Source organism: Plecotus auritus (assembly GCF_963455305.1).
Source record: "Plecotus auritus genome assembly, chromosome: X".
NCBI classification, from domain to species: domain Eukaryota; kingdom Metazoa; phylum Chordata; class Mammalia; order Chiroptera; family Vespertilionidae; genus Plecotus; species Plecotus auritus.
In genome coordinates, this window is record NC_137784.1 from 55973797 (window position 1) to 55980805 (window position 7009).

The window sequence follows — 7009 nt, forward strand, 5'->3', positions numbered from 1 at the left end:
CTTCCCTTTGGTCGACCCAAATGAGGGGGCAGTAGGGAGAAAGAAACCCAGATGAGGATTTCTCTAGAAAGATGTTAAGCTCACCCATATGCCACCTCTTCCCAGCATTAGAATGTAGGCCAGGAAAGGACCAGTGCCATATAGGAAGTTCTCACTGATTAGTGGAGGAGAGCTGGGTGTGGGAATGTTGGGTTCTGAATGGGATCCTTCTTTATAGGAAATGCCACCCACCCCTCCATCAAGTGTGTCCCATTGAATACAACCAACTGCTAAGGTTAGAGCACATCATGGACAAGAGTTCAATTGAGGAGTCCTGGAGATTTACAATTCTAATATCCTGCTATTCTCTGCTATGTTCCAAGACAGAAAGTTTTTGGAAACAAACAACAAAAAAATATAGGTTTCTCACACCATCCACAAAAATAAATCCTAGCTGGATTACTAATAAAGATTGATATCACCATATAAGAGGTCATCAAGAAGTGCCGTGGAGGGAAGCAGGAAGAGCAGTCTTCTGAGCTGTTATGGCTGTCAAGTGGATTGGTGGACATTCTTCTCCTATTCTCTGCCTGAATGCAAGTTCAGAAGGGCTAGTCGCTTCTGGAGCAGAGGGTGGAGATCACCCAAGCTTCTGGCTTGGGGTGAAGATGTGACACACACACTTTGAAGGGGCCAACAACATTTCATGTGTCTTATTCTCTCCCTCCTGCATCACCAAGCTCTCTACCTCGCATGGAGAAACTATTAGCATACTGGATGTCAGATCCCTCAAAGGTTCCCTGGACCATTTCCATGTGAATGAAGAAGAAATCAATTGCCTTTCATTGAACAAAACTTAAAACCTGCTGGCTTCTGATGATGACTCTGGGGCAATCAAAATCCTAGACTTAGAAAATAACAAAGTTAGCAGATCGGTGAAGAGACATTCTAACATCTGTTCTTCTGTGGCTTTTTGGCCTCAAAGGCCTCAGAGCCTGGTGTCATGTGGACTGGATATGCAGGTGATGCTTTCCAAATAATACTTGGGTAATTTCTAAATGGGATTTGTTAGCAGAATCAAATTGATCAGACTAAATATATCTTTGAATTTTTTGTTATCTACTAACACGAGCTATAAGCTTTACTTCTAATGCATGTTTTATGCTAACTTGATAAAGCCTGTTAGATTTTATTCACAAAGTAATCATTAATCCTTTAGTCTTCTTTTCTCTGTGCTTTAATACATTCCTAAAATCTGAGAACTCAAATATTTGATTCTAAACATTTGTTAAACAAAGGCGCATGCTGAAGGCAGCATTCATCATTTACTTTCTACAAACTCTGTTATTTAAAAAAAAAAAAAGTTGGAGGGACTGGAACTGTTGTTTTGTTTTTGTTTGACCAGACTGGATCTGTTGTTTACTTTAAAATTCTGGGGTGCATTGCCCAGCTGGTGTGGCTCAGTGGTTGAGCATTGACCTGTGAACCAGGTGGGCACGGTTCAATTCCTGGTCAGGGCTCATGCCCAGGTTGCAGGCTCCATCCCTGTAGGGGGTGTACAAGAGGCCCCCCAATCAATGATTCTCATCATTGATGTTTCCCTCTCTCTCTCCCTTCCTCTCTAAAATCAATAAATGAATACATATTTTTTAAAAGAAATCACCATATAAGTATTAAAAAACACAGAAGAATGTTTATGACCTTGGCATATGGAAGATCTCATTAAACAAAACACAAAATCAAAAGTAAAAAAAGAATAGATTGATAAATTTGACCGCAAAATTTAAAACTTCTATTTAATAACAGATCCCATAAACAAAGTTAAAAGGCAAGAGATCAACGAAGAGAAAATATTTGATATATATAAAACAAAGATATATACCAGGTGTACCGGTTAATAATGCAGATTTTTTTTCACTTGATGGAGTTACACATGTTGATATATATGCGATTTGATATGTATGCTATTTTGTTGTATTGACAGCAAGCTTCAAATCTTCATATGTCAAATTTTCTGAAGGTGTTAACATCATAGATATTTTTACGCTTAAAATTGTCGAAGTTCATGCCAAAAAAAAAAAGAGCATTTGTGGGAAGTTTTAATTCATTACTTTATTTTGAAGAAAAAGTTATTGTATTCTTCGGGAAGCTTATGGTGAACATGCTCCATCTCAAGATACTTGTGAACGCTGGTTTAAATGCTTTAAAAGTGATGATTTCGATGTGAAAGACAAAGAACATCCAGGTCAACCGAAAAAGTTTGAAGACCAACAATTAAAAGCATTATTGGATGAAGATGCATGTCAAACTCAAAAAGAACTTTCAGAAAGATTAAACCTTGCTCAGCAAACAATTTCCGATCGTTTACAAGCAATAGGAAAGATTTTAAAGGAAGGAAAATGGGTGCCACATCAACTGAACGAAAGACAAATGGAAAACTGAAAAGTCATCAGAAAAGTGTTGCTTCAACGGCACGAAAGAAAGTCTTTTTTGCATCGAATTGTGACTGGCAATGAAAAGTTGATTTATTTTGAGAATCCCAAATGCACAAAATCATGGGTTGATCCAGGTCAACCATCAATATGGACTGCAAGGCCAAATCACTTCGGAAAGAAGACAGTGCTCTGAGTTTGGTGGGATCAGGAAGGTGTGGTGTATTATGAGCTTCTAAAACCAGGTGAAACCATTAATACTGATCGCTACTGACAACAAATAATCAGTTTGAAACAGAAGACACAGCAAAGTAATTTTGCTTCATGATGGCGCACCATCACACACTTCAAAACCAGTTAAAGACACGTAAAAAGATCTTGCCTGGGCAGTATTAACCCACGCGCCGTATTCACCAGACCTTGCTCCTTCAGATTACCACTTGTTCTGATTGATGGCCTACGCACTTTCTGAGCAGCACTTCAAAATGTACGAAGAAGTGGAAAATTGGGTCTCTGAATGGTTTGCCTCAAAATAAGAAAAGTTCTATTGGGACGTTATCCACAAATTACCTGAAAGATGGGGAAATGTGTAGCTAGCGATAGACATTACTTTGAATAAAGCACTTTTGATGTTTCTCTTGAAATTATCGTGTTTTCTTTGATTACAAAATCCACATTATTAACCGGTAAACCTGGTATTTATAACAACAGACTGTTTTTCTTTAATTATCTTGGATAAGAAAAAGACAGACAACATAGAAAAACAGGTAAAGGATATGAGCAAGTATATCACAGAAAAAAATACAAGTGGCCAACAAACATAAATGGGTGTCCAACCCTATTAAGCAGAATACTAAAAATACAACAATGAGATTCTATTTTCTACCTATCATACTGGCAAAACTTAATATTCAGTGTTGGTAAAAGTAAGGAGAAATGAGACTTCTTACACCCTGCTGGGGAGAGCATAAGCTAGTAGAGTCATGTTGGAGGGGCATTCGGCAGTAACTACTAAGATGACAAATCGTTTATGATACCTACCACTCCTGGGTACATGCCCCAGAGAAGATGATCAGATCTTCTCAAAATGCGGTCCATAGATCCCAAGGCACTTCCAAGACCCTTTCTGGGGATGTATGAGATTCAAAACTATTTTCATAATAGTATTAAGACATTGGTTGCTATTTTTTTTTTTTTTTACTATGTTGGCATTTGCACTGATGGTGCAAAAGCAAAGGTAGAAGGAAAAGAAAAAGCAAAGGTGGGTAAAACTGCTGGTGCCTTAGTGCTCATCAAGGCAGTGGCAGCAAAGTATAGTCGTGTGTTGTTGTTTTTCACCACCACAGACTTAAGAATGTCCTTGGCCTGGCCGGTGTGGGTCAGTGGTTGAACCAGGAGGTCATGGTTCTTTTAAAAAAAGAATCATCAATGAGGAGAGAGAATCATTGATCCGCTGCCTCTTGCACGCCCCACACTGGGGATGGAGACCGAATCCTGGGCATGTCCCCTGACCAGCAATCAAACCATGACCTCCTGGTTCCTCCTGCCGGCCAGTCGGGCAGGTGTTGCGATTTTTACAAAGTGAAGGCAAGACCCTCCACCAGCAAAAAGATATGACTCACTTTATTGCAATGCTCACTTTATTACTGTGGTCTGGAACTGAAACAGCAATATCTGAGGTATGCCTGTAAAAGCAGAAAATTGGGGGAAATCTAGTAGTCTATCAATAAGGAATGGTTAAATAACCCATGGTATAGACATTAGCTGGCTATATTTTTGTCCCATTTTAAAAAATGAATTAAATCTTGCCCTGGCCAGTTGCTCAGTGGTTAGAGCATCAGCCTGCAGACCAAAGGGTCTCGGGTTCAATTCCCGGTCAAGGGCACGGACCTAATATCCTCAGGTGAGGATTAAAATATATGAAGGAAATCTAGATGTAACAAAATAAAAGTGTTTCTAAAACATCAAATGAAAAAACTTGCAGAATATATATAGCATGGTATACTTTCTGTAGAAATAAAAATATACCACAATGTATCTTTTAAAACAAAAACAGCAAACCTTCCCAGAAAAGAAAAAGCTAGAGTTCATCACCACCAAGCCAATATTAGAAGAAATGTTAAAGGAACTTCTTTAAGAAGAAAAAAATAGATAAAAAATATAAATAATAAAATGGCAATAACTATATACCTATCAATAATTATTTTAAATGTAAATGGATTAAATGAGCCAATGAAAAGATATAGGGTGGCTGAATAAATAAGAAAACCAGACGCACACATATACAATGGAATATTACTTAACCATAAAAAAAGAATGTAATCTTGTCATCTACAACAACATGGATGGACTTAGAGGGTGTTATGCTTAGTGAAATGGGTCAGACAGAGAAAGACAAATGCCATGTGATTTCACTTATATGTGGAATCTAAAAGCAAAACAAAAATTAAAAAAAATTAAAAAAAAACCAGCCCAGCTGGTGTGGCTCAGTGGTTGAATGCAGACCTATGAACCAGGAGGTCATGATTTGATTCCTTATTCCTAGTCAGGGCACATGCCCGGGTTGCAGGCTCGATCCCCAGTGTGGGGTGTGCAGGAGGCAGCTGATCAATAATTCTCTCTTATCATTGATGTTTCTATCTCTCTCCCTCTTCCTTCCTCTCTGAAATCAATAAAAATATATTTTAAAAAAAAAACACAAACAAAATAGGAACAAAGTCAGAGATACAGAGAGCATTTTGATGTTTGCCAGATGGGAGGTGGTTGGGGGTGATGGGTGGAAAACGGGAAGGGATTCAGATGTGCAAACTGCCATTTATAAAAACAGTCACAGGAATATAAAATACAGCATGGAGGATGTAGTCAATAATATTGTAATAACTATGTATGGTGTCAGATGGGTACTAGACTTATCAGGGTGCTCACTTTGTCAGTTATATGAATGTCTAATCACTATGTTGTATGCCTAAAACTAATAAAATATTGTATATCAACTGCAATTGAAAAATAATTTTTAAAAACTACTCGAAGGCTACCAGGTTATTTACCTACCTGTTAACAGTAGCTACCTCTGGGAAGGGGAAAAAAGGAGAAGGATTGTGGGTATTGGCCAAAGTGTACCTTAACCCCACCTATGTGTAATGTTGAATTTGTTTCTTACAAGGAGAATGCGCTAGTGTGACTAAAAATAATTAGGAAGAAGAAATAAAGCAACAAATGAGGTCAAGCCCACTGATAAGAGAAAGAAGGGAAACGCATTCTGAGTCCAGGCAGAGAGGGCCAATGTATTTGCTGCAGTGGCTTAGGAGTTGATAAGTCTTGAAAGTAACCACTAAGGGTGAAATCAGGCGATAGAGAGGATGCCTGGCTGAAATGGTAGCCACTTGGATGGCAGAACTTTCTGGGTCAGACACCTCCTGCTCCCTTCCTGGGACTTAATACAAGGAAGGCCTTCAGTGCCACAGAGCTCAGACTCTCCCACTTCCACTGCCTTGACACTCACCCTGATGCCTGCAAACTCCTTCCGCATTCCTGGTCCCTGAGGCCCACTCCCCGGCCCGACCCAGGACCTCAGCTGCTCCATCAGAGGCAGAGCTCTGGGCTGATGGTGATGAAGGAGACCTGCAGGCTAAGGCAGGGCCTCCCTAAGCGCCAGTCTGGGAGACTACAGACTGAGGCGTTGCGGCACACGGGAAGACACTCTGAGACCCGGGGTGGGAGAGGGGGTGCGGCAGTTACCAACTAAGCTGCAGGAGCTCAGAGGCAACCCTCAGACTCCTCCAGACACCTCTAGACAGACTGCTTTCGAGAAAGCAGTGCCCCGGTGTCCCCAGTGGTCTTCCATTCCAGCCAACCAGCAGGTCTCCCTGTGGCCCACCCGTCACATTAAGAGACCAATCAGAAGAGGGTATGTGCTTCCTATTTCGTAGGACCAACCAAAAGCTTGCTCATTTATGACTGACATGTGGACAGCCAACTGGAAGAGCTGAGATCTGGTTTCATTCACCATCACGGTTTTGGTCTACCCATCAGTGCTAATCCAAGGTTTGGATCTGGGAGAAATAACCCAGAGGTCCAAGCTGGATGGATGGTGGCCCAAGAGGCAAAGTAATATTTCCCCGAGTTTCCTAGGAGATTGGCCCTGAGGTCAGATGAATTTGTAGTTAAGCTGTTAATGCTGCTCTGGGCTTGGCCTCAAGTGCCAGCCTGAGAAAAGTATTGGTCCTGACTGCGCCTCAGATAATGTTGCTTTGCCTCCAGGCTAATTGCTTCACTCCTTTCCCCCCACCTCCCACCCCAAGTCAGGTGGGAAGAAGCCTAGACACATTCAGGGCCTTTAATTAAGTGTTGGTTTATCTACAGTGAGGAGCAATAGGGATTCTCAATTACCAGCAATAAATGCTTCTTTTAGAACAACCAAAATGTGCTGGGAATTTTTTAAAAAACATGACAGTGGTATTATTACAACTAAATGTACCAGAAAATACAAGTTAAAACTAAGAAATACCATTTTCACCAAATAATTTGGATAATTATCAATTGTTTAATATTTTGCCACTTTGGGCAAAGAAACTCTTTGTGAGGAAACAGGAATCTCT

At 40.3% G+C, this 7009-nt stretch overlaps 1 pseudogene across 1 annotated transcript; it reads left to right on the forward strand.

Moving 5' to 3' along the window:
* Positions 1-524: 524 nt before the first annotated feature.
* Positions 525-1019, forward strand: LOC308240128 (WD repeat-containing protein 53-like; annotated as a pseudogene). Its single transcript has one exon. The product of its transcript is annotated as a WD repeat-containing protein 53-like (transcript).
* The last annotated feature ends 5990 nt before the right edge of the window (positions 1020-7009 follow it).